Here is a 25,974-nt window from a genome sequence, read left to right as displayed (position 1 = left end):
GAAAGCTGCAGTAAGGATTTCACCCTTCCAGGGCAGATCCAGCCCAAGCCCCATGGAAGGAGAAGGCTGTTGCTGTGTGCCGGGCTCAGAGCGGGCTGGGGCAGAGCCACCCTGCCCTGGGCCACCAGCCTGAAGGGACCAGTGGCCACCATGGGAGACAAAGGCCCTCCCCAGGGCCACCAACCTGGAAGGGACCAGTGGCCACCATGGCAGACAGAGGTGGTGGCCACATCTCTGCCTCCATGCCCGGGGCTGAGCTCGTCCCCTCCCACTGCCGGAACCAGCTGAATGTGGTTTCGAAAGGAAAACGGGTCTAAACTGGGGAAAGTGAACCAGGAGGTGACCCTGGCACCAGCACAGGGCACTGTGGGCTGTGGGTGTGGGCACAGAAGTGCCATTTGCCGTGTTTCTTCCCACCTTTTTGCCCACATGTACCAATTGGGCACCACCCAGAGCATGTTCCTGGAAAGGGATGAAAGCAAACAGCTCTTGAACAACCAGCAGGAGCTTCAAGGGGGATTTATTTTTCCTGAAAGTGTTAAAAAGGAATAGAAGAAGGAGCCCTGGGAGGACAGCCCAGCCCTGGGGCAGCCCCTGCTGCCATCCTGGTGTGGCTCACTGGGATGTGCCAGCTCCTGTGGGAACAGGGTGACAGGTGAGAAGTAAGGTGAGTCCTGGGGGTTGTGGCATTTCTTTGGGTTTGAGGGAGAATCTGATGTCGTGTCCCAGTGTTTGATTCCTGTCCTGGTGACCCAGGGCTGTGAGTGGACAGTTCCTTCCCTTCTCCAGTGCACATTTCCACGGGGCTCCCTCTTGTTTGAGGTTGATTTTCCTGCCAAGCTGCTCCAGTGGATGCAGCTCAGGATGGATGGAGGCAGCAGGAGGACCCTGATGTGGCCTCATGCCTGGGGAGCTGGGAGGGTTTGAAGTCCTGTGGGACCAGTGGTGAGGCTCTGCGGGGTCCTGGGAGGTGCTGGAGGGAGCTGGGAGGGTCAGACATCCCAGCTCCTGGCCACAGGAGAAAGCCCCTTTTGGGATCCCACCTCCATGGTGGCACCCCTCCCTCTGCCTGGGGTCTCTGCCTTGGGATCCTCCAGGCAAATCTGGGGGATTTATGGGATTTTAAGAAGTGATTCTGCCCCTCAGCTGTGGTGCCTGTGCTCCATCCTGGCCATCCTTCAGCTCTAATGGGAACAAACTGGGCAGCTCCAAGGTCTCCGTGGCAGCCTCAGGGGTGAGGGTGTCCCCCTGGATGGGTGATGGGTGACAGACACCCCCTGGACATCCCTCATGGGCTGGACACCAGCAGCAAACAGTGCTGGCCTCCCCCCTCCCCAATTTAATTAATTTCTTTTGCTTCCCAACCTCTGGGTCAGGGATAATGGATCCCAGACCAGCATTCCCATTCCTGTTTGCTGCTTGTTAAGCTTTTTTTCTTTTTTTCCCCCCTTTTTTTTATTTTTTTTTTTAAATCAAAACTCCCCGCTCCGCTCCTGGAAGATAATACCCATTCAAAGGCAGAGGGAAGGTGCAGGCAGGGGATTAAATTGGAAACGTTTCCCTGGGACAAGATTTTTGAAAAGAAAAGAAACAATTCTTCGGAGCAGGGTAGGGGGGGTGAGGAAATCGGAACCACATTGTGTTATCTGTTGGCTGGAAGGTTCTGTGGAGAGGTTTTTTTTCTCCCTGAGCTGTGCACTGGAGGGAAAAGGCTGTGGCATTCCTGAGGCAGCGCCGTAAATCCAGGGGAAGGATAACTCTGGCTGGGGCTGCTCCCGCCCAGCTCTGAGTGTCCGGTGTCTTTGAAGAGGAGATGGGACATGGGGGCACCCACCAGGAGGATCAGGGTCCTGACAACATCCCCACCAGCTCTGGGGTGCAGGGTTTGGGTCCATCAGTCAAAACCAGGATGGGCTGAATCCTCTGGGACAATGTTCTTGTCTTGGCTGTGTTTTCCCGGCTCATGCCCTGACCCGGAGCCTGATCTGATCCCACTCCCTCCTCCTGTTTGTCTGTGAGGTCCAAGGAGGTGCCAGGGCTGAGCCATGGCTGGGCTGCTCACTCCACACCCACCCTGGGCAGCTCAGGCTCCACCATTCCCGGGAGCACCTCGGGACATTCTCGGATCAAAACCGAGCTGGTTTAGTTTTGATTTTCTTTTCCTAGATGGAAGTTATTGACCCTTGGGGTATTCCAAGTATATAAACTTAGTATAAGTGAGGTATAACTGACTTTTTCCCCTTTTTTTCTGAGATTACAGGCTTTTGGAAACACAAGACCCCCTTGCAAGCCCAGCTGGGTTTGTGTTTCCCCACGTTCCCACCGGCTGGGGGGGGTCGGATCCCGAGCTCATCCCGCCTGCTCTTCCCCCAAAACACGGAGCCTCCCCAGGTTTCTTTGTGAATCCCACATCTAGGTGTCTCTTCCTGTGGTTGCTGCCAGGGAACAGACAGTGAGTGTGTGCAGACAGATGGGGTTTAGCTCATCCCTCGTCCATCCCGGGAGTGGGTAAATGATCCGCGCGTGCATCACTTGGGAAGCCCCGGCAGTGGGGTTTGGAGTGAGCTGGAAGGGATGATACCCATGTTAGTGGGGTGGTGGGATGGGATGGGGCCATCCAGGGATTCCCAGAGGGTCTGGATACTTTGGTCACCTTATTACCCTTCCCAAACTCTGAGTTTTGGCTCAAACTCCATTGAATATCAAGTGGAAGGACTTTCAAGGTGTTCCCTTGAAACCATCTCCCCACCTCCAGGCCCTCCAGGAGAGGTGTCTTCTGGTGGTGAGGTGGAAACCTGTCCTGTGTGTTACTGTGCCATGGCTTTACTCACCCCCAGGAACTGACTGTTCACCTGGGAAATCCTTAATGATGGATTTCTGTTTGGGAGTTTGGTTTTCCCACTGGAGTTTATTTCTGCTCCAACTCCATCATTATCAGGTTGGTGGTGAGGCATCTGCCCCTGGCCAAACCCCCTCCAACCGACAACCTTCCTTTATAAAACTCTCTGGGGTTGGTGTAAAACCCTTAAAATTTGGGGGGGAGGTCATTCCTTCCCTTTGGTTTAGAATTATACAATCCTGGAATGGTTTGGGTTGGAAGGGACCTTAAAAGTCATCTCATTTCAAACCCCCTGCCATGAGCAGGGACACCTTCCACTATCCAGGTTGCTCCAGCCTGGCCTTGGACACTTCCAGGGATGGGGCAGCCACAGCTTCCCTGGGCAACCTGTGCCAGGGCCTCACTGAATCCACCCAGGTCACCTTTTCAGACATTCCTCTGGCTGAAAGTGTGGATTTGGTTTGTGTTTTGGGAATGTGGCCCCCTCAGTGAGGAGCTCTTGGAGAACATGAACTTGTGCCTGTGGCAGGTCCTGGTGCAGGAATCACCAGGCATTATCCACAATGCACCAATCCCGAGATTTCCTTAGTCCTGAATCATTTCTGAATTGGAGTTATTTATTTTAAAGTAGCCAAACTCCAGTCTGGGAGTTCCTTTAGGAAATCCCTGTAGCCATACACATTCCCTGCTCCCAGCTGCTTGGAGAAGCTGGCTTTACTTTAACACATATTAAAGGAAAAGGGTTTTTTGCCTTCCCAGTAGATTAAGTTTGGCCAAACAATTCAGTGTGAACTGCTGGGCATGAGGCACAAACCTGTAGGCTAAATTATCCAGCTGCTACAAGTTTAGACCAGCATGGGATGAATTTCAGGATCCTATATTACTTTCCATTTAATCTGATTATTCTGGGCTGGAGTTCCTGGAGGGTCTTCAGGTTATTGTCAGTCAAAAGAATCTTTAAAAGCTTCCATTTGCACTCAACTTTTCCCATTCAAAGTCTATTTTCATTATGGATCAATTTTAATGAAAAAAATGATTCTCCCAACTCCCTGCTTTCCCCTCCCCCCCCCCAGTTGGGGTTAAAATTGAAGCCACAATGGGGTCTTGCCACTCAAAATCCTGTTTTCTTGCTTTGCTGAGAGTGTTGGCTTGGTTGGAGGAGCTTGGGCAGACAGTGAGGGGGCAGATAATTTGGGAAGGCACCTTCTGCACTCCAGTGATGCTGCCTGGTACCCAACCCATCCTTCACTGGGAAAACACTGAAGTGGCTTCAATCCTGGGGGGATTCCTGGCTCCAAAGCCTTGGGGGCTGATGCAGGAACTAATTGATCTTTAGAGTCTGTTGCTGTTGTGTCACTTCACGGGCTGGTTTCTGTGGGTTGCCTCCTCTCAGCTTCCAGCCTTGGGAGCTGGAACCAGCCCTGGGACCACAGGGGGGTCCTGGTGGGAGCAGCCCCCCCCTGGGGCTGGGAAGGCAGTAAATCCCACGTTCTGTGCTGGGGACCCTGCTCAGATCTGGCTGGTGCAGGAGTGGCAGCTCGGTGGCACAGGGTGGCTTCGGGCTTCCTGGTGCTGAGCTGAAGGCACCTCCCTAGGGTGTGCAGCCTGCCTCACCCCAGGGATGTGGAGGGAAAAAAAAAAATAGAGAAACATCTAGAAATAATCCCCATCTTCTTTATTTATGCAGGATTTTCCACGGGATGTGCTGGCCTGAATCTTCTGGAGCCCAGGTGCCATCAGTGCTGCTCTGGTGAGTGGTACCACTGAGAGTCAGGGGAGGGTCAGGGTGGACAACAGGAGGAATTTCTTCCTGGAAAGAGTGGTCAGACATTGGAAGGGCTGCCCAGGGAGGTTTGGAGTCCCCACCCCTGGAGGTGTCCCAGGAAGGCCTGGCCGTGGCACTCAGTGCTCTGGGCTGGGGGACAAGGTGGGGATGGGGCACAGGGGGGACTCCAGGGGCTGGGAGGGCTTTTCCAGCCTCAGTGACTCTGAAATCCTGGGGATGTGGACCGTGCCAGCCTGGGCTGCAGGGACATCCACATCATGGTAACTTGTCACTGCCCAAACTCCTCAGTTTGCTCAGGAGCTGCTGGCAGGTGAGGAGGAGGAGGCTGAGCTGTGGGATCATCCCTGTGCCAGTTGTGTGTCCCACCCCATGGCATCAGGAACTTCCATCCTGCTCTGTCCCCTTATTTAGGTTTAGATTAGAGATTAGGGAGAAATTCCTCCCTGTGAGGGTTGGGAGGCCCTGGCACAGGTTGCCCAGAGAAGCTGTGGCTGCCCCATCCCTGGAAGTGTCCAAGGCCAGGTTGGAGCAACCTGGGCTAGTGGAAGGTGTCCCTGCCATGGCAGGGGGTGGGATGAGATGAGCTTTAATGTCCCTTCCCACCCAACCCATTCTGGAATTCTATGATCCCCCCAGCAAGCTGGTGGTCAGGACAAAGCCCTGCCCCCATTTTTCCACAGTCAGTGGGATTTTGCCACCAAAACACCATGTTCTCCCTGCTTTCCCTGGCACAGGCTGGGATCTGGCTTCCTCTGCAGTAGCAGCCCTGGCTAAGATTGCTCATGGCTGAGCTTTTCCCTGTGTGTGCCGGGTGCTGGGACAACCCCACCACAATCCAGCACCTGCAAGCGGTTAGTTACAATAATAAATAAGTGATAGATTATCAAATAAAGCCTTGGCTTCGCATGAGGTCATCCCTGCACCACGTCCTGGGTCTCCCAGGGTTTCCAGGCAGCTTTCCTGCCGCTCCTGGGCTAAAATACCTCTTGTATCAGTCAATAAAAAACTTGTCGAGATTAAAGAATCAATTAGGAATTAGCCAAAGGGGCCAAAGCGTAACCCAAACACGCTGATAAAATCCAGTAGGTGATTATGGGAATGGTTCTTATTTCATTTCACCTTGGAAAGGAATAATTGCTCGTTGTAGAGCATGGAACGACCCGAGCTGGGTATTTTTCCAGCTTTATAGGGAAGGAAATTATGGTGGTGGGCTGACAAATGTGGAGACACGCCACGGTTTAGGGCTGAATGGGCATTTTTTGGTCCTTAATTTGAGGAGCATTGTCCACTGGTTGGACTTGGTGATCTTGGAGGTCTTTTCAAGGCCAGGTTGGACAGGGCTTGGAGCCACCCAGTCTAGTGAGAGGTGTCCCTGCTCATGGCAGGGGGTGGGACTGGATGAGCTTTAAGGTCTCTTCCAACCCCAACCATTCCGGGGATTTTCCAGGATTTGATGCTGACAGGATGGGGCAGGGATGCACCACAGCCCCTCTGCTCTTCCGCAGGCACAGAAATACAGGACAAAAACCAGAAGCCTGAGGTTTAGCTGTAAAACCTCTTGCAAAAGCTGACTTTGCCCAGGGATGGCAGGGAGGGGACGGAACGCTCCAGAGCGAGGAGTTGGGCTTCAAGTGCAGGGGAAGGAGCCCGATCCCGGCTCGGGGGCTGCGTGCCGCTAATCCCCTGTTTATTCCCCGTCTGGCCGCGCCGCCCACGCTCCCGAGGCTTTTGTTCCCTAATTAGGGCCGGGGTGAGCAGATCCCCCTGCGGCAGCTCGGTGTCGGCACGGCCGCATCCTCCCCCAGGGATCACATCCATCCTCCCCCAGGGATCACATCCATCCTCCCCCAGGGATCACATCCATCCTCCTGGAGTGGCCCCAGGCTCTGCTCTTTCAGGATTATTGCAGCCAAGGAGCACGATCTAAACATGGATAAGGGATTTATGCTTTTAAGAAACATCGGAGGGATGCCGGTGCAAGGCAGGAGCACAAGGCTCTGGCACAGGGGGTGTAACCCCGGGTGCTGCCCCAGGGCTGGTGCATTTAATTGGCTCATTAATCCCTGTCTCGTGGGCCAGATTCCAGGGCCAGCTGCTGCCCTGCAGTGGGGTCTAAGTGGGAAGGTGGGATCTCAGCGCTCCAGGTTGTAGATCCAGTTTTGCTCCCCTTAAAGTGTGGAAAGAGGCAAATCCCTGGTGTATAAATTAACTATAATTATTAGGAGAAATGTATCATTAGTAAATAGTTATTAATAATTAATAATAATGGAATCCTGAGGTACTGAGGCAGTTGAATGGACTTTGGAAACAAAAGGCCAGTCCCCCATGCTCAGTGCAGTTGTTCTCATCTCTTTGCCCCTGGAGTTGGACACGGAGGCCAAGAACTGACACCAGGCAAGTCAGAGACGACAAGGATGAGAAGCTGGGCTTTTTCCTGCCTGCAGGAAGGCCATCACCTCCTTCGGGAACGACCCAGCATGCAGACAACCCTTGCCCCGAGCCCAGCGTGCCGATCCCCGCGCTCTCCTCACCGAGGAGATGCCGAGGCCGGATCCGGCCGGACACGCTGGTCCCAGGGCAAGCTTGATCCATCCCAGCATCCCTTGCCGTCCCCGGCATCCCTCCCGCCGCTCGTTAGCTGTAATTAATGGGGGTTTCCGTGCCAGCTGCGGGGGGTGCCCGCAGTGTGCAGCTGTGGCTCAGGGAGCTGCCCATCTGCGCCCGCCCGGCGCGGCCCCGCAGCTGCGGCGCCTGGTACCGGCACCCCCGGCCCGGGGCATTCATCACCGGGAGCCTGGGTGAGGAAGCTTGGCAGGGAAAAGGAGGATGGGGAGCCACGGGAGGCAGGTCTCGAAAGTCCCCTGTGCCAGCGGGGTTGTATCCGCAGGCTCCAGGCAGGATGTGCCCCTGGGGTCCCATGGGGGATGGATGGATGGAGCGGTGCCAAGGTGCCTGCGCTGAGCAGGAGGAATGAGCCGGGCTCCAGGGCCAGCTCTGACCCCAGGGGTGGGGAGGTGCCAAGGACATGCCTTCCCAGGAGAGTGGGGAGGGGGAGTGAGCGTTTAAATCAGCGATGGGTCACGTTGGGGGGTGAGGGAGGGGGAATTCTCGGTGCCCTCGTGGAGGGAGGCCCTTCCTTACTGCCTTCCCCTGGTCTGTAGACCCGTGGAGGAGTTGGTCTGGATGATCCCCATGGGTCCCTTCCAACTCAGGGTGTTCTATGATTCTATAATTCCATCATCTGGGCTAAAGGCAAATGACAGGAGAGACCAAACTGTGGGAGTTGAGCCCTTTGGGTACTTCAGGGTGTCCAACTCCACTGACTCTGGTTCCATGAAGTCCTGCTGAGGGCTCTGACCCTCTGTCCCCCTTGTCTCTCCTGCAGCAAATGAAGGTCCCCACCATGGTCACCACAGCAGCACAGAATGGCCTTGGAGCGAGGGAATCAGGCGTGAGGAACGGGGAGTGACCACCCCAACACCCCACCCACGGGTCCCTGGGCATGGATGCCACCACCAGAACCATCAGTGGAGACAGCTTTGCTCCTGCACAGTCGGACATGGTCACCTGCCCAGCAGAGAGAGGTGAGAGCCGTGGGGGACGGGGGACAACGCTGCCAAAACGGAGTCACCCGGCCCGGTCCCACCACGCACATCCCGAGTGGTTCTCCCTGTGGGATGCCCCGTCTTTCCTGTTTACTTGTCCTGCTGGGAATAGAACAATAAATAATTTATCACCGATCGGTTGGCGCGGGGCCGACCTGTCAGTGGAGTTGATTTTCCCTGGCCAAGTGTCAGGGCAAAAGGCCAGGAACGCCGGGCAGGGGAACAGGCACCGCCACAATTATAAGATTAACACCTTGTTTGGTGGTCACACACTGTCAAGTGGTAAAAGATTGCTCCGGTTGGGCTCTATAGAGCATCGCTCACAAATTACCTTATTAAGCAGGATCTTGCTCCTGGTGGCTCCTGCACCTGTGTCCTCAGATATTCCCATTCATGGTGGAGAGGAGGCCAACACTCTGCCGGGGCTGCGCAGCTGCGGGAGCATTATTCCCTCTTACCATATTTGCATATCAATGAGCCCCTGATTAATATTTAAAGAGCCAGCTGTCCGAGCCACCTAGGAAAGAAAAAAAGCTCTGTGAGGTTTTTTATTTATTTAATTTTTTTCTTTTAGGGATAACACTCGCCGCCCTTTATGGAGCGCGCTTCATTTTTAAACCCCCCTAATCTTTTATTTGAAATTAAGAAAAAAAAAAGTCAGGGAGAAAAATATGAAGAACCATTAAGGAGCGATCAGTGAAGGAGTTGTGCTGCTCTCAATGCTCCTCAGTCCTTTTGTGCCGCCGGCGCAGCTGCACCGAGCAGGTTTTTGGGGGCAGGATCCCGGCGCCGACGGGCGCCCATGGGAACGGGATCTGGGAGCGCGAGGCCTGGGAAGAGGGATGGATTTCCACACTCCCGGCTTCCCCCGGCTCCTGTCACGGAGCCGTGGCTGGTGGCGATGTCCCGGGGGTGGAATGAGCGGTGTTGTCCACGGTGAGGGATGCTGGTGGTGACCCAGCAGGAGCAAGGCACAGAATCTTGGCTCCAGGGGGCTGATCAATTGAAATGCCATCAAAAAACTGGGAATTGCTATTTTCCGTGCCTCCCCGGCGCTGTTAATCGCCCAGAGGTTTTGTTTCCAGCCCTAAAAGCTGTCATTTTGGAGGACCATTCTCTTGCCCTTTTTTCTCCTGGAGCATTTGTCAATAATCCTCGGACAGCGGCAGCTTTGTTATCCCAACTAATTGGAGTCAAGTAGGGCTGCGAGAAAAGATCGCTCCCGACAGAGCCCTGGGAAAAACCCTGCAAAAGGATTTTAATTTTCAATAAAATATGCAGATAAGTAGAAATTACCAGTGGGGAAGGGGGGCTCTGTGGATAATGGGGCTGCTCAGGCGACGGCGGCTCGAGGGGCTTAATGAGCGCTCGAGCTGCGGCGATGCCGCCGGCTCTGCGGGACGGGGGGCTTGGATCTGCCCCCCACACCTGCACTTCCCAGGGTCTGATAGGTACTTCTGGGGGCAGTGGAGGTGAGGGAGCTGTTTGTCTGTCTGGTCGTGCTGAGCTGCAGCTGGTGGGGAAATATTTCAGGTTGTGTTTTGTTGTATTTATACACGAGTGTAGGAAATCCGGGCATCCCTCCACAGTGGGGTTGGGATTGCTGTGAGATGCTGCAGCTGTCAGGAGGCCAAGGATGGACTTGGACCTTCTCAGCCTGTGGCACTGTCCCAGCCTGAGCCTGGTGGATGTGGATTTTGGCCGGGATGCTCCAGGCAGGGATGTGTTTGTGCCATCTGCCCATGGCTGTGCTTTGCCTGGCTGGTGGAAGATGGTCCCTTCTGCTGGTGGGGAACCAACCACCCAGCTGGGAGCAGAACTAAAAGTCCCTCCAGCTTCACTGGCTGCTGAATTTTCTGGATTTTTGGGCTGGAATTGCCCAAAAAGCCTCTCCAGGTCCTGCTGCTGGATGCACTGGGAGCAGGGTCAGGTGCACCAAGGGATGACCTTTGCAAATGGGTTTTCAGAAAAGGATGGGATAAAATATCTCCCAGCGAGGGGCTGTCCAGCCCCTCCTGCAGCAGAGGGCATTCCCACAGGAATTTGCCCAGGGCCAGGGGTGGGAAGAACTGCTCCCACCCACAACCCTGCTCCCTGCAAGAGGGAGGGATTCATGGGCTGGCAGGGAAGGGGGTGCCAGCACAGGGCAGACACTGCATGTGCTGCCTGCAGGGTCTTGGTGCTGTCTCCATGCAGAGCAGATCGGTCCCACCTTTCCCAGCAACTCAGAGCACTTTCAGGAGGATTTTTTGGGATGTCTTTGCTGACTGTGCCCCATCCCACTGCCACGTGCCATCCCCTGGGAGCAGAGGGGCGGGAGCTGTCCGAGGCCACCGAGGAGGTGCAGACGGTTTCCCGAGGGCAGGATGGAGCTGGATGACCCCACAGCAGCCCCCCCTGAGCCCCCAGCCCCTTGGGGAGGGACAGCTGAGCCATCACCTGTCGGAGCTCAGACGCTGCAGCTGCACCTGCTTTGAACCCGCCGGATTAGGCAGCGGAGAGGGCCATGAGAGCACTTGTGCTCCACGTGCCAGGGCCTTCCTCCTCCTCCTTCTTCTCCTCCTCCTGGTGCTCCACCAGCCCCGCAGCCTTCCTGACCCAACTGCTCTGGGCTGCACCAGGCACAGCAGGGATGGAGGTGGGAACAACCTCTGGGTGAGGGTCAAAGCACCTTCGGCCCTTGGGACACCAGATGAAGGTCTGCTGAGCTTTATATATTTTTTATCCAAAACAGGTAAAACCATAGGAAAATAAATAGGTAAAATCATAGGAAAATAAATAGGTGAAATCATAGGAAATCCCAGGGGGGAATAGGATCCAACATTTTTTTAATTTCGGGAGAGCCAGAATCTGCATGAGGACACAGCCCAGAGCCCAACTGCAGGGTTTTTTCCCACTTTTCCCACTATGTTCCATAATTCCCACTGTAGCCCTCCCAGGAGAGGAGCTGGGATGGTGGGACATCCTTAGCAGGTGGGTGACACCCCCAGCTTGGCAGATGTCCCTTCTGTGGGGTGACCAGCGTGAGCTCCTCTTACCTCTGTTACCTCCTGTCTTCTGGAGCTTTTGCGTCTCCAGCTGGGGTGTGGTGGGTCTCCCAGTTTGGGAAGGGTGTTCCCAGTTTGGGAAGGGTGTTCCCAGTTTGGGAAGGGTGTCCCCAGTTTGGGTAGGCACTGTTCTGTGCTGTCCCTTTGGTGGTGACAGCAGAGTGGGGCTCGTGGTGGGTGGCTGTGACGTGTGGGTGCCTCCGTCTGCTATCACGACATATGTTGGGATGATACTCCTGGCTCAGTGGGTGATGGATTGATGTTCCCAGCTCAGTGGGTGATGGATTGATGTTCCCAGCTCAGTGGGTGATGGATGGGGACATTGTAGGGTCATTCTCTGCTCTGTGGTTTAGTGGGCTGGTGGTATTTGGCCAAAAGTTGGACTTGACGATCTTGGAGGTTTTTTCCATGGTTCTGTGATTCCATGATTGAGTGGCCAGATCCTCCAAGCACCACCCCCATCCCTCCTTACACACATGTGACACCTCTCTCCTCTCACCTCTGTTTTCTCTGGTTTCCTCAATCCCACATCCAAACCCACAGAGACAGAAAGGCCCATCCCATGATTTTCCAGTGGCAGCCAAACTGTCCCCTGAGCCAAGCTCATCACCGGGGCAGGACCAGGACCAAGGCTTGGCCTCAGTCCCCAGGGAGTGCAGGATTTGCCCTGTGCTTTTAAAAGCAGAGAGGGAACGGTTTGGGGTTATTTTTGTAAAAACAAAGCTTTCTCCCTTTACTTTTTAACTCTCCCAGTTCCCCAGTCTGCTCCCCACGCTCCTTTTCGGGCTGTTTTAACAGCCAGGGTGTAACATTAAGGTGATTTACAGCATCCCAGGAGTGGAAGGGCAGAGACTTGGGGGTTTTTTTCCCCTTTTCCTCAGGTGAAAGAAAACCTCAATGTTACCTCAGGAGCCGTTGCAGCGACCGCTCCGTCAGCCCTTGATTTACAGGCTCAAATTTACGAGTTCAAAATTATTCTTGCACTCACAGATCTCTTTTCTCCCTCGGCCGTTTTAGTGCTTGTGAAAGGTGAGGGGTTTGACAGCTCCTGGAAACAAAAGCTTTTAATATCCCCCAGAGTGAGGCTCTCCCAGGCAAAGGAGAGAGATGCCAGCAGGGTTTTCCCTCCCTGCTGCAGATTTTACTCACTCCAGGCTGGTCTTAACCAGACAGAGCAGAAAGTTTTGCTTGAGTTAAGCCAGGACTAATTAGCAAACCCCGTTTTCTTGGTGCCTGTGGAGTCCCCTGGGATTATCCCTGGTGGCTGGAGCAGTGCTGGGCTGGAGGCTGAGGCAGATGTTGAGGTTGCCCATCACTCCTGTGATGTTTTCAGACCCTTCTCAAATTTTTTTGGACACCTCCAGACTTTCTGTCGGAACACAAGGCTGTGGGTCACCCTCTGGGTTTATTTTTAATCCCTTTGGTGAGGCCCCTCCCCTCCTCCCCCAGTGACACCAACATTTTGGGTCTAAACTAAACTGGCAGCGGCCTTTAAAATATAACATGCATGAAATGCCAGGAGTAAAACAGCTCCTCTTTAAAGCACATGTCATGCAGTGGCTTAGGGAGCTGGGGGATTAAACCTTCATGGAGCTTGGGAAGCGATGCCAGAGCCCCTGCTGCACTTCATTAAAGCACATTTTTGACACAGTTTGCCTTATTCAATAACAATTTAGTTGACCAAGAACCCAATAGGAAGGGACAGGCAACTGTGTAGAATTTTGTTGGGGTTTCATTTTCAGCATTTCTTCATGTCACTTTGCCAGCTGTGCCCTGTCAGGGATGGCTGAGCCCTGCAGGATTGGTGTGTGTATCCCAAAAAATAACTGAGATGGAGTCGGGGTCAGGATGATGCTCCCACAGGGACGTTGAGCGTCACCTCTGTGCCCACCTCCCCATCAGCTTCTCTGCTCAACCCACAGCCCCACTGGCCTCCAGTTGCACCAGGAGTTTAGGTTGGATATTAGGGAAGATTTCCTCATGGAAAGGGCTGCCCAGCCCTGGCACAGCTGCCCAGGGCAGGGGTGGAGTCCCCATCCCTGGAGGAATTTAAAAGCCATGTGGATGTGGCACTTGGGGACCTGGGTTAGTAGTGGCTTTGGCAATGCTGGGGGAATGGTTGGGCTTGATGATCCCAGAGATCTTTTCCAACCTAAATGATCCCATGATTCTATGATTCATGATTCCTAAAACCTTACTCTGGCCACTTGTGGACGGGGTGAATCTCAATTTGTCAACTCAGCTTGAAAACCCAACTCCATCTTGGGTTTCTCCTCCATCCCCACCTGTTGGTGGTTATTTGTCCACCAAAACCACTGGACTAATGGGATGCTCAGGATCCAGCCAAACCCTCCTGTTCTCCACCTACACCCCCCTCATCCCACAGAGCTCTCCTGGCCAGGGGCCGGGTGGGCTGGGGGGCAGGACAGAGTTGTGGGTCCCACAGAGACGTCAGGGATGCTCCTGGGGTCAAGTGAGAGCAGGAGGGGTCCCAGGGGAGCCCGGCAGCCCGGCCCCAGCACGGCTCCACCATGTGCATCTCCTCCAGGGGCAGCAGCCAACCTTCCCTGGTGTGTCCCGTTCCCTGGTGTGTCCCATTCCCTGGTGTGTCCCGTTCCCTGGTGTGTCCCATTCCCTGGTGTGTCCCGTTCCCTGGTGTGTCCCGTTCCCTGGTGTGTCCCATTCCCTGGTGTGTCCCATTCCCTGGTGTGTCCCGTTCCCTGGTGTGTCCCTTTCCCTGGTGTGTCCCTTTCCCTGGTGTGTCCCATTCCCTGGTGTCTCCCATTCCCTGGTGTGTCCCGTTCCCTGGTGTGTCCTGTTCCCTGGTGTGTCCCTTTCCCTGGTGTGTCCCGTTCCCTGGTGTGTCCCGTTCCCTGGTGTGTCACACTTCCCTGGATATCCAAGGCACTCGCACAAACAAAACAAAGGAGCTCCGTCTCTCTGGAGACACGTCCCAAACACGGAGCCAGGCCAGGCCAGGATGGGGCTGGATGCACTGAATCACTCAACCAGCTGGAGCTGAAGCCATTTGGGTCAAACATTCACGCTGGCCCCCGGCCACCACCTTATCTTGCCTTTCCTTTGCTCTACCTCAGCTCAGCCTCTGCCTTGCAGTTGCTTTCAGATGAAGTTTTTGAGCTCGGTGGTGGCACCTGCTCACTCAGAGTCACCTCAGGAACCCGCTGGGTTGGGTTTATTCCTATTTATTATGATGTCATTTTTTATTCCTGGCTAATTTTTATTGCAGCTGAACACGGAGGACAGAAAACAGCATTAGCAGAGCTTTGCTGAGCTATTAATGTTCCCCGTGGGCGCAGAGGGAATTTAGACACTCAACAAGTGTATAAAGGGGGTCCATAAAACGTGCCTGGGCCGTTCCAGGGGGGGCAGCACCGAGGGGCTCGTGGGGGCTGCCCAGCTCCGTGTGCGGGCGAGGGCTCAGAGCAGCTCCGGCTTAGCAAGGCCGGGCCCAAGGGACCTTCCTGCAGGATGACATCAGTAGCATGAGGATGCTGAGTGTACTGTCTGGGAATCTCGGAGACGAGGGGATTTTTTTATTTTTTTTCCTGTGAGATTATGTGTGTGATAAAATATGTTCTGGGGCTGCCTGCAGGAAGGGATGTGCTACAAAAGCCACGGCGCCTGGTTTTCCAGTACCTGGGAATTGGGAACCTCGGGTGCTGAGGTGGCCTTGGGGCTGGGTTAGGGCTTCTCCATGTCCCTGCCCACTTGGTACCTGGGCTTGCTGTGGGCAGGGACCCCTGGCAGGGAGGGGGGGGTGCTTTCTTCTGCCAAATAGGGTTAGAACTGCCCCACTCGTGTTCCCTGAATCCCTGTGCTCTTCTCCAGGGATGTGCTGAAGGTGCTGTGCCCTCCTGGGGGTCCTGCACCCTCAGGGACTGGCCCATGGCTCTGGCAGGGGCTGGGGTGCCATGGGGAGGCTTGGCTGGTTCTACAGATGGGTTCCACTGTGAGGATCCTCGGGACCATAAGAAGTTCCTCCAGAGGGACTTTATCCATGTTGTCCCTTTCTCCTTGTCCCTGCTCCTGCTGTTTGGGTGTTGCTTCGAGCAGCTCTGGGATGCAGCTTTGTATGGCAACAAAACCTGGCATTTCCAAGCATTCCTGACAGGGGATTATACTCCAAAAGGGAGAATGAGGTGGGAGAGGGAGCAGAGGGGATGCAGCCGGGAGCCTTCCCAGTGCTGTGGGAGAATGTGGAGCTCAGTCTCCAAGGACTGAGGGAGTGAGCCTGAGTCCAGTGGGGATGGGTGAGGGCTGGAGGTGGAAGGAGAGGACTTTGCTGTTCAGCTCTGCTCTGGTTCTGGTGTGCAAAGCAGGAAGAAAAAGGGGGGGAAGAGATCAGGACAGGAACTTTCCCCGTGGGGACAACCTGCCCTGCACAGACGTTCGCCCGCGGGCTGGGGGGAGGCAAAGAGGATCCGGTTCCTAAACTGGAAAATGGAGGCCTGGCCCTGGGCAGCTGGGGATTAGCTGGGGGGATGTGTGGAAGGAGGTGAAGCGTTGGTGGAGATCACAGGGACATAGTTGAGCCCCAGCCAGGCTGGGCAGACAGACTCCACCTCTGAAAGAACCGCAGCGCGTCGCGCTTGGCAGCGCCGCTCCCGCTGGCAGCCCCTCCAACTGGCTCCAAGTGAGCTCCTTGGAGCAGCCAGAGGAACCTCTGGACCCAGGATGGGACAAGAGGAAGGAGCAGGACCCCCATCATTTTTGGTGTGGGCGTTGGGTCTGTCCTGCAGGCGCAGGAGCACCCGAACAGGTGGGAGAAGGGGCTGAGCTGAGCATCACCCTCACCCCTGGGGCAGAGTTCAAGGAGACCCAAATCATGGCCCTTCCTCTCTTCAGAGGGCATTTCAGGATGGAGGAGGGAAACTGGGACAGTTTGCCCCGTTCCCAAACCAGCTTTGGTGCCCACTGAGCTTGCCCAAGGATTTTGGCTGCTGGGAAGGGATGCTCAGAGGGACTGGTTTTTCCAACAGCTGAGCCCAGGGTGTGCTGAGCAGTCAACCTTCTTTACACATCCCTCCCCCCCCATATTTACTCTGATTCACCATTTTATCCAAAACAAGAGAAATTTTAATATGGGGAAAAAGCAGAATTCTAACATCAGTGAGGATCTTTAGTAAATCAGTCAGATCCCCCATCATCCCCCAGCACAGAGGAGGCTGGAGCTGCTCCAAAACTCCAGTTTTAACCAAAAGAAGCTAAAAAGAAACAAACAAAACCACCAAAAAAACACTTGGCCGTGGTTTTTGTCGCCCCTTCCCCCTCCTTTTTGATCGTCTCTGTCTTGTACTACCCTGGTCTAGGCAGATAACCGAGGATCTCACCCAGCTTTTCAAAGTAGCTGGAGGAAGAAAGCAGCCTTTGTGAGGGGCTTTCTGAAGGTCTCTGTTCTGGGAAGGTTGGAAATAGCACAAAAACATCCTTTCTCACTATATTGTGTCGCTTCCAGCTCTAAGCTCCACCACGACCCAGATGTTTAGATGCTGATGCTGAAAAGGAAAATAAGAGCCATGGGGAGAAAGCCAGGAGAGGGGGGGATCTGGGTGGAACTGGCTTCCAGAAACCTGCACTGCTTTGGTACAGTGTCTTTAGTTTCGAAACAGGGAAGAGAATTAGAGAAGAAGACTCAGAGATTGTGAATTAATATCTTAATTGGTACAATGATGACCAACTGCCCATCTCCTTATCTTCAACCCTATAGTTTAATTTTAAGACAATGTTCTGCGTGTTCAGCCTTAAATATGTTGAGGATTTGGTGCTATCAAGCATTTTTGCTGGTTTTTGATCCCATTTTCGCTGGTTTTTGATCCCATTTTCGCTGGTTTTTGATCCCATTTTCCCTTTTTCACTGCATTGCTCCCAAGTTTTCCCAGTCTTTGGACAATTATTGGTTGCTCTGCTTTTAAAATTGTCATTATCCAGGAGGAGGAGGAGGGACCTCCTCGGGTGGCTGTGTGGAATAACTCTGTTCTTACCTAATTGATTGGACAAGGGAAGTTAAGTGTGAAACCCTTCCTTATTGTCCGTGTCCTCTCTCTAATTATCCCAGCTCGGCAAGAACATCCCAAATGTGCAGGACAGGCCCTCTCTGCTTGTTCTGCCTCAGCAGGAATTTCTCCAAACCTCCAGGCTGCTAATCCAGCCCTTCCAGAGGGGTCTGGGCGCGGGATTTTGCAGGCAGACAGAGCTGAGCTGATGTGGGAAGGGGGTGACCCCCACCCCCTCCCATCCTGTGTCTGTGTCTGTCCAGCTGCTGGGACGTGTGTCCAGCTGGATTTTGTGCTGGGATCAGACCGAGTGCACCCAGATGTTGGTGGGGGAGGAGGCTGTGGCACCGCTGTCCCCCCATCCCGACAGCTGCCCTGGGCACAGGGGTGTTGGGGAGAGGGGGGCAAGGCACCATCTCCCACCCGTCCTGAACCCGCTGCTGCCAGAGCACAGGTTGTCCTGGCCAAGGCGTGGAGCAGGAGGTGGGAGCTGAACTCATCCCTGCTCTGGCAGAGGAGCCAGACGAGCTGCTCCGGCGCTGATTCCTTGGAGCTGAGCTCCCACGCCTGGCCCCGCGCTCGGCCCGGGGTCCTGCGGCCACCTCTGCAGAGGGGAGAGGGGACATTCCCATCCTACGCTCTCCTGCCTTCTCGGAGAGATCAGGACAGAGATTGGGGTGGTTGAAAAGCAGAGCCTGGAGCCTGCAGAGCTTGGGAGCTGGAGCGACAAGGCTGATGCGAGTCTGCTGTGGCAGCAACCAGATGGGGCCGGCTGGGAGCAGGAGCTGGGGCTGGACACCGGGAAGGTGTCCTGGGAGGGTCCCCGGGCACCTGCGCGGGGTGACAGGCACGTCCCTGGGAGGGGGTTATTGCAGGGACGGGCTGTGGGTCCCTGGTTCCAGGGCCATCCCACTGCCCGGCTGCTCCACAGGCTGCGGGCTCTGTGTGGGTGCCGGGGCTCAGCTGCCCCAGGCAGGACACCCCCACTTTGGGGCTTTGGGGACACGTCTGTGCCCGTGTTTGCTGCAGGTCCCTCACCGTCACACTGTCCCCGAGCTCCCTCAGTGCCACCCCCTCTTCTCCGGGCTGGAGACCCGCACGGTTCCTCCCCATCCCACCCGCACTCCCTCCCTCCCTCCCTGCCTCCCTTTTCCCTGCTCGTGCCTAATTCAATTTGCTGCTCCCCGAACAGCTCCCCATAGCTTGACCATTAACAAATGGACTTGGCCGGAGGCCTGGGCGACCATTTGGATGCTGAAGCTGCTGCCAGGCGGGCCCGGGCACCCGCGAGCCGGCGGCACTGCCAGCACCCCGCGCTGGCATCCCGGAGAGCTGCCAAATCCCGGCGGGGCCGCTGCCAGCTCCGGGAGAAAGGGGCGAGGGAGCCGCACACAAAGAGGGGTTTATAGCCCGGCCGGGCACCTGACACGGGGAGGAGGGAGGGCTGAGACGTGCTTAGCCCCGATAATCCCCGGGTTGAGTTTAATATATTATTTTATTTTTTTTTTTAATCAAAAGCGCAGCAACAGCTGGGGCTGAGGCTTTCCAGGAGATGAACTCATGAACAACTGTTCAAAATAACTTTATTCGTGCTGCTATTAGATCAGTGCACTGGGGAGCCACCAATTATTTGTGATTACTCGAGGCAGATAAGGCTGGGGCAGAGCCCAGAACTGTGAGGGATCGAGGGCACCTCGTGGTTTGGGTGTTTTAGGTGGGCAGGTCACGGGCACCCAGCACCCACGGGAGCCCCTGGCACCCATGGGAACCCCCAGCACCCATGGGAACCCCCAGCATCATCCAAGCTCCCCCCATGGTGCTCAGGGATCATCCTGGGGGAAGCACAGCTGGGGGGTTGCAGGTGGGCACCACGTGGACGTGCAGGAGGCTCTCGGGATGAAGGGATGTTTGCAGGCAGATCTGTGCCATTTCAGCCTAAAAACCAATTAGCAGTGGTGCTGCAGGGCTAATTAGCCTGTCCAAAGCTGGTCTGTCCATCTCGTTCATGAGCCGCAGAGCCAGCACGGCATCAGCTCAGGGAAAGCTGCGGGATTTGGAGCAGGACAGGTCCCTTCCCAGGGATGCCCACGGAGCAGCGCCCCGGGGTCTGAGCAGGGCAGTGCCCACCCACTCGCCCTGACCCCATCCCACAGACCAACCTTAAACCCCTCAGCCAGCTGAGGCCAGTGCTGGGCATTTTCCCTTTCCAACATGACATCAGGCACGAACCTGAGCACGGGCCATGTTTGCCAGCAGGAAAGTCTCCCAAGGGAACGAAAGGTGGAAGCTAAAGCACGAAAAACTGGGCTGCAGGGCCCGGGCTGCTCTGGCCAGCAGACAGACTGCATGAGCTAATAGGTCTTTTCCATTTCTCGCTCCTGTGATTCAAGAAGTCTCGTCACCGGGGAGTTTTTAAAAATAGCCCTGGATGAAACAGAAGACGGGGGATGAGGGACCAGGCCTGCCTTGGCTGGGAGGCAGCTCGGGCTAACAGGACTTTTCCATCGGGCTGTTCCATGATTAATCGAGACAAGAAAAGAAAAAGAAGAAGGAAATTGATAAACACAATGGTAATTCCATCCAGGGCTTGCCTTAGTCAGGTTATTAGAATCCTGACATCATGTCTTGAAAAGAGGACTGGAAATAAATCTCTGGGAGATAAGATCTGCTGGCTGGGGGCGGGGAGGTGCACCAGGCTGATGGGGCCATCTTGGGGGTCCCCTCCCCAAAAAGCTGTTTCTCCCAGTTTTGCTGGGTCTCAAACCAGCAACAGGAACATGTGGCTTCCATGGAAACCTTACACCTTCTTCTGCCTGCGCTCCTCGGCTCGTCCTGCTAAAATCACCCTCCACACCCCAACGAAAGCATTCCTGAAGGAATCTCCAGGTGGGTGGGAAGTTCTTTGCCTGTGGTCATTTAATCAGAGCAAACACTGGGAAGTTTGGGGTTGGCTCCAGCAGCGGGGGTGTGCAGTGTGTGGGTAGCTGTGGTCTCCTGAGGGATGCTCCACCACGGGGTCCATGTGGGAGCAGCTCCTCACCCACAGCATGAGCTCTCCCGGGAGATCTCGGATCCAGAGCAGGCTGAGCTGTAGCTATTCCCAGTGTCCCCACACTCCAGAGGTGCAGCTCAGGTGAGATGGGATGTCTCGTGATCCAAATCAGGAATTTTTCTGTCCCTTTGGCCTTTATGGCTAATTCTGGGGGTGGGAGAGAGGAGTGAGGTCACTCAGGAATGTCCCAGCCCACAGACCCTCTCCAGCCTCACTGGGAACTCGGGAATCGCCATTTCCGGGAGGCAAATGAAATATTCCCCCTTTTTTCCCCTGAATGTCTCCGCTAATGGTCAGTCTCAGTCTGGGATTGATTTGACTCCAGTCCCCAGAGCTGCTGCAACCAGGGATTTCCAAGGAGTCCACAAGGCCTTTAATCTTTCCCTCTGCAAACAGGGCTGACCCCAAATCCCGACCAGCCCCTGCTCGGAGCCCGGTGGCAGCCAGAGCAGGTCCTGGCTGAACTCCAGACGGGGAATTTCTGTCCTGTCTGTGTCCCTGCAGCTTCATCCCTGGAAATCAGAGCTGCTCCCTCCAGTCCTGGCTGCTCCCACCACAGCCCCCGCTCCCAGCCCGGGCAGGATGTGCTGCAGGGGGAAAATTGCCTTTTTCTTCATTTATTTTCTTTAACAAGCGATTTTTTGCCCGTGAGCACACGCTCCATGACTTTTCCACGTGCAACCCCTCTGCCTCCCTCCCCTCTCACTGTCACTCTGATGCACAATCCCAAACAAATCCCACCTGTAAAGGAGGAATCCAGACACACAGCTCTGCTGCACCCTCCAAAGGGCTGACCCTCTCCAGCCCAGGAAATTCCTTGGCTACTTTTGGACCCTGCACAAGACTGAGTGGGTTGAAACATGCTAAAAAAACATGTTATTGCAACAGTCAGGGAGCAAAGGTTTGGATGTTGCACCCACAGATCTCCCACAGCCTCTCTCAGCAGCCTGAGCAGATTATTTTTTAAATATATTATGATATGATATTAAATATCCTTATATTTAATATATAAATATATAGGTAGGAGATATATATAGAATATATAATATTATGTGATATATATGGCAGGATTAAATATATATATTTCAAATATATATTTATATATATATATATAATTTTTTTACAAAGCAGTGGCCCAGTCACTCACTCCAAAGGTCAGGATGCAGAGGGGGGTTATCACAACATCTTTAAAAATCCTCTGTGTCCTCCCTGTGAGGATCTGCAGGCGACAGTGCCCTCTAGTGCACCCCCTCCCCAGCCCCCCTTTAGCAATAACTAACGAGCCCCTGGCTCATTAGCTAATTGGCACCCTGACATTTTTAAGGTTTATGGTTGGACTCGATGATCTCAGAGGTCTCTTCCAACCATGACTCTGTGTTTCTACCTGGACCCACCGTGCTGGGCAATCCCAGGGATGTTGGGACAGTCAGTGTTATCCCTGCAGGGAATTTCCACCTCCCCATTGCCAATGGGGTTTTTTCTCCCCACTTTTATTTTTGCAGCTCCCTCGGAGGACAAGGAGGATGAGAAGGACAAGGTCTGTGGACACTGGATCCTGTCATGGAGCAAGTCCTGACTGCCCTTCTCCAGGCTCGGGTACAATCAGGTGTCCCATTCCCTGTTCTCCATCTCTCCAACCTCGTGGCTCCTTGGACACTGCCCAGGTGAGCTGGGAAATCCCTGGATGATGCTACTTCATGAGCATTTCACTAATTACTCCTCCCAGCAGCACTACCTGCCTGGCTTCACTTCTCTGCTCCAAGTCTTGCCTTGGGATGAGAATTCCAGAATCATTGAGGTTGGAAAAGCCCATCCAGCTTAGGTTGGAGTCCCCATCCCTGGAGGTGCCCAAGGAAGGACTGGCCATGACACTCAGTGCTCTGGGCTGGGGGACAGGGTGGGGATGGGGCACCGGGGGGACTCGGTGATCCCGGAGGGCTTTTCCAACCTCAGTGATCCTGTGATGAAAAATCCCCCTTTGCCAGAGCATCCTGTGCTCCCCCAGCTGGGGCTGAGGGAGGCAGGAGGATCCAGCAGGGCTGTGGATGCAGCTGTTTAACAGCTCCAGGACAGGGAAGGGTCGTTCCCGTTCCCGTTTAACCACGCACACGTTTATTTTCCTTGGCTCTGACAGGGAAATGGGCTCCTCCAGGACTTCTCATTAAGCAGAAAAAAAATTTATGAGAGAGGATGAAAATTGAGTTTTACTGTCTGAGGTCTCGGGCAGTGCTGGTTCTGCAGACGTTTTTGTCATCTCGGGGAGGACTGAGAACATTTCTCCAGCGGAATAAAACCGTTTCACTTCCACATTTGGAGTCGGTCGCCCCGGCCGGTTCCGTCCCCGGCGCGGAGCGATGCCCGGGGTAACCCGACCCCGTGGGGGTTCCAAACAAAAGCCAAACACCTCACAATTTATGTCCAGTGAAAAATAACGTGTACATGATGTAAAGCGTTCTGGGGATTTGATGCTAATTTTAGTGGTCACCTTGGCTGCCTTTGAGGAAGTTGCTGGTGCTGCCAAGAGCGAATTTACCTGATGATGGATGAGGAATGGGAGCATAAAATAAATAAATATCAGCAACACCTCTTTTTTCCCCCCTCCCTTTTTGGCAGGTCGGTGTCATCCAAGGTCACGCATTTGTGGGGTAGAACTGCCAGAGCTTAGTGCTTTAAAATCATGTTTAAGACAGAGCAGCATCTTTAAGTGCTGGATTTAAAAAGAAAGGCTGAAGTAGGGTCTCCCAAAAATTCCTCTCCACTGGTCACATTTTCATGTTGGCATTAACTGTCTTCTCTCCTTGTGTTCAGGCTTGGAAGAAGCTCCCCATGAGCAACCTGGTCCAGTATCCCTGCCCATGGCAGAGGGGTGGAATGAGAGGAGCTTTAAGGTCCCTCCCAACCCAAACCATTCCAGGATTCAGCAAAAATTCCTCTTTTTTCCTCCTGAAACCGGTTCTGCAAACTCCCATGCCAGGTACTGACCACTCTATACTTGACCTTTTTCTTCTGTTCATGGAAAAAATTGGGAAGTTGTGCTCTGAGACGGAGAAAAAGGAGGATTTACTGACAGAATACAACAAGCAGGAAAGTCTTTTGTTTCCATCAGCTGTTTTTGGAGAGCGGGAATGGTTCAATAGCTCAAACCTTTGGGAAGTTAAATCTGGAAATGGCTTGGGAGAAAACAGGCAGGAGCCTCCTGAAGTGACCCCTGGTCCCATGGGTTCTGAGGACGAGGAGTGTCACTCCTGCCTCTCCAAGCTGCTGCTAATTACTTTAAAATAATTTATTTGCAATTAAAATGAAAACATTTTATTTGAAAAAAAAAAAAAAAAGGAAAAGGAAATAAATCAGGAAGTTCCACCATGAAAACCCACAAGTTTTATTTGTGTGGAATACCAGCCATGCTGCAGCTTTGGAGATGGCCTGGAAAGATTTCAGGATTTGGGGATTATTTGATTGTTCACTTTTTCCTCCCTCTCCAAAAAGGCTGTGGGAAGGGGATATGTGAGGACACAGCAGTAACACGACCTGCAGAGGGAGATGGGCAGAGAGTTTGTGTAGGTGAAGTGGGAAGGATGGGACAAGCTGGATTTATAGCAACCCTTGGAAAAATGATAAATGGAAGCTGTAATTTTTATCAGGGAAGGGGAGCAGACCACGGCTGAGGGAAGAAAATAATAAAAAAAGCATAAATTAGGAGTTTGAGGGTCGGGAGCAGAAAGCCTTTGGCTCGGATATAACGGGAGTTTGTCTGGAACGTGATCCAGGGAAGTGCCTGGAAGTTACCTGCAAAAGGCTTTTCATGTTGGGGTGAAATTCTGTGTCATGGCTGTGCTTCCCACTGCTCCCAAACACATCCTGCAGCCACCACCCACAGCCAGTGTCCCACTGAACCAGATACTGGATGTATGCAGGGTATTCAGTATGTACAGGGGATGTAACATATACTGGGTATTTAATATATACAGGTCATTTAATATATACAGGTCATTTAATATATACAGGGTATTTAATATATACAGGGGTTGTAATATATATAGTGTATTTAATATACACAGGGTATTTAATATACACAGGGGATGTAATATATACAGGGGATGTAATTAATACAGGGTGTTTAATATACACAGGGTATTCAATATATACAGGAGATGTAATATACACAGGGTATTTAATATATGTAGGGTATTTAATATACACAGGGTATTCAATAGATACAGGGGATGTAATAAATGCAGGGTATTTAACATACACAGAGTATTTAATATACTCAGGCCAGTGCATGACTTAAGCCAGAGGGATTCTCCCAATGGCTTTAGGACAGGGTTTGATGGCTGGTGGGCAGCTGCCTGTCCATGCCCATCTGGCAGCACCAGTGCTGATCCCTGGGATTCGGGCTGATTGCTGGGATGTGGGGCTGATCCCTGAGATTCAGGCTGATCCCTGGGATGTGGGGCAATATGCTCAGGGCCGTGGCTTTCCCCCACAAAGGAAAGCACCTCTCCAGGAGTCTCCATCGTGGGGAGAGTGTGGGAAGATCCACCTGCAGAGCCAGAGGGATCCCAGCACTCCGAGGATGTTCCCTCCCTCCAGCCCCAGGCTCAGCACATTCTCCTCAGAAGCCAAGGGAACCCCAGCTTGCCCCTGGTGGAGGAGGAGCCAGTGGGATGAATCCTACCCCAAAGAGTTGGTGAGTTTATTTTGGGAAGTGCCCAATCACCCAGCTCTGCCCAAGGTCCCAACCTGGTCTGGGATCCCCAGGGATGTTTCTGCATCAGACACACGAGCAGAGCCCCTTGACTGCAACGGCCTGGGCAGAACATCCCGTCTCTCCTTGTCTGCATTGCTCCAGAAGGCTCCAGGGAGACCTTAGAGCAACTTCCAGTGCCTAAGGGGGCTCCAGGAGAGCTGGAGAGGGACTTGAGACAAGGGTCTGGAGTGACAGGACAAGGGGGAATTGCTTTTAACTGGAAGAGGGGGAATTTAGGTTTGATATATGGAAGAAACCCTTCCCTGTGGTGGTGGGGAGGCCCTGGCACAGGTTGCCCAGAGAAGCTGTGGCTGCCCCATCCCTGCAAGTGTCCAAGGCCAGCCTGGACGGGGCTTGGAGCAACCTGGGCCTGTGGAAAGTGTCCCTTCCAACCCAAACCATTCCAGGATTCTGTGATTTTGAAGATGAGCATCCCCAGAGGATTTTATGGCTTGTCGTTTGATTGGAATTACTCCAGGCTTGCATGAGCAAACTGAAGGAGTGGGAATGAACCAAATATCTCTCCATGACACATTTCCACCCACCACATGTTTCTCAAAGAGCTGCAGCCTCACAGCACCCCAGACTTACCAACTCTGACAGAGACAAGTCTGGCTCTAAACCTGCCTGGTTTCCTTAGGTCTGAGCCCATCCACCGCTCCCTGTTTGATGCCAGGAACACCTCCACGAGCCGAATTTCCCTGGTAATTGTGCTTTGGATTAGTTTAGAAAATTGCCCAAGCCCTGGGTGAGCACTGGCCGGGTCTCTCCTCCGAGCGCCGAAGGCTCGGGGGGGGCAAAGCCTGAAGAGCTGTGAAAGGCAGAGGTGTAACAGATGTTGACACGCAGGGAAAATACGAGAGGCAGGAGCCTGAGATAAT

General features: G+C 53.8%; 1 long non-coding RNA gene across 2 annotated transcripts; it reads left to right on the top strand.

Annotated features, from left to right (window-relative positions):
• Positions 1 to 1,855: 1,855 nt before the first annotated feature.
• On the top strand, positions 1,856 to 25,431 carry LOC114003846. 2 transcript variants are annotated; one of them, XR_005565483.1, is made up of 7 exons: positions 1,856 to 2,452; positions 4,527 to 4,589; positions 8,011 to 8,209; positions 19,682 to 20,177; positions 21,846 to 22,007; positions 23,152 to 23,317; positions 24,835 to 25,431. It is a non-coding gene; the product is annotated as an uncharacterized LOC114003846 (long non-coding RNA). The 2 variants fall into 2 exon arrangements; XR_003546378.2 differs by lacking the exon at positions 19,682 to 20,177.
• Positions 25,432 to 25,974: the final 543 nt, after the last annotated feature.

Source organism: Pipra filicauda, unplaced genomic scaffold (genome assembly GCF_003945595.2).
Source record: "Pipra filicauda isolate LSUMZ 115617 unplaced genomic scaffold, ASM394559v2 scaffold483_size702785_pilon, whole genome shotgun sequence".
In the NCBI taxonomy this organism is placed as follows: domain Eukaryota; kingdom Metazoa; phylum Chordata; class Aves; order Passeriformes; family Pipridae; genus Pipra; species Pipra filicauda.
The sequence above is the reverse complement of the archived record's forward strand: the minus strand, read 5'-3'. Positions and strand labels throughout refer to the sequence as shown.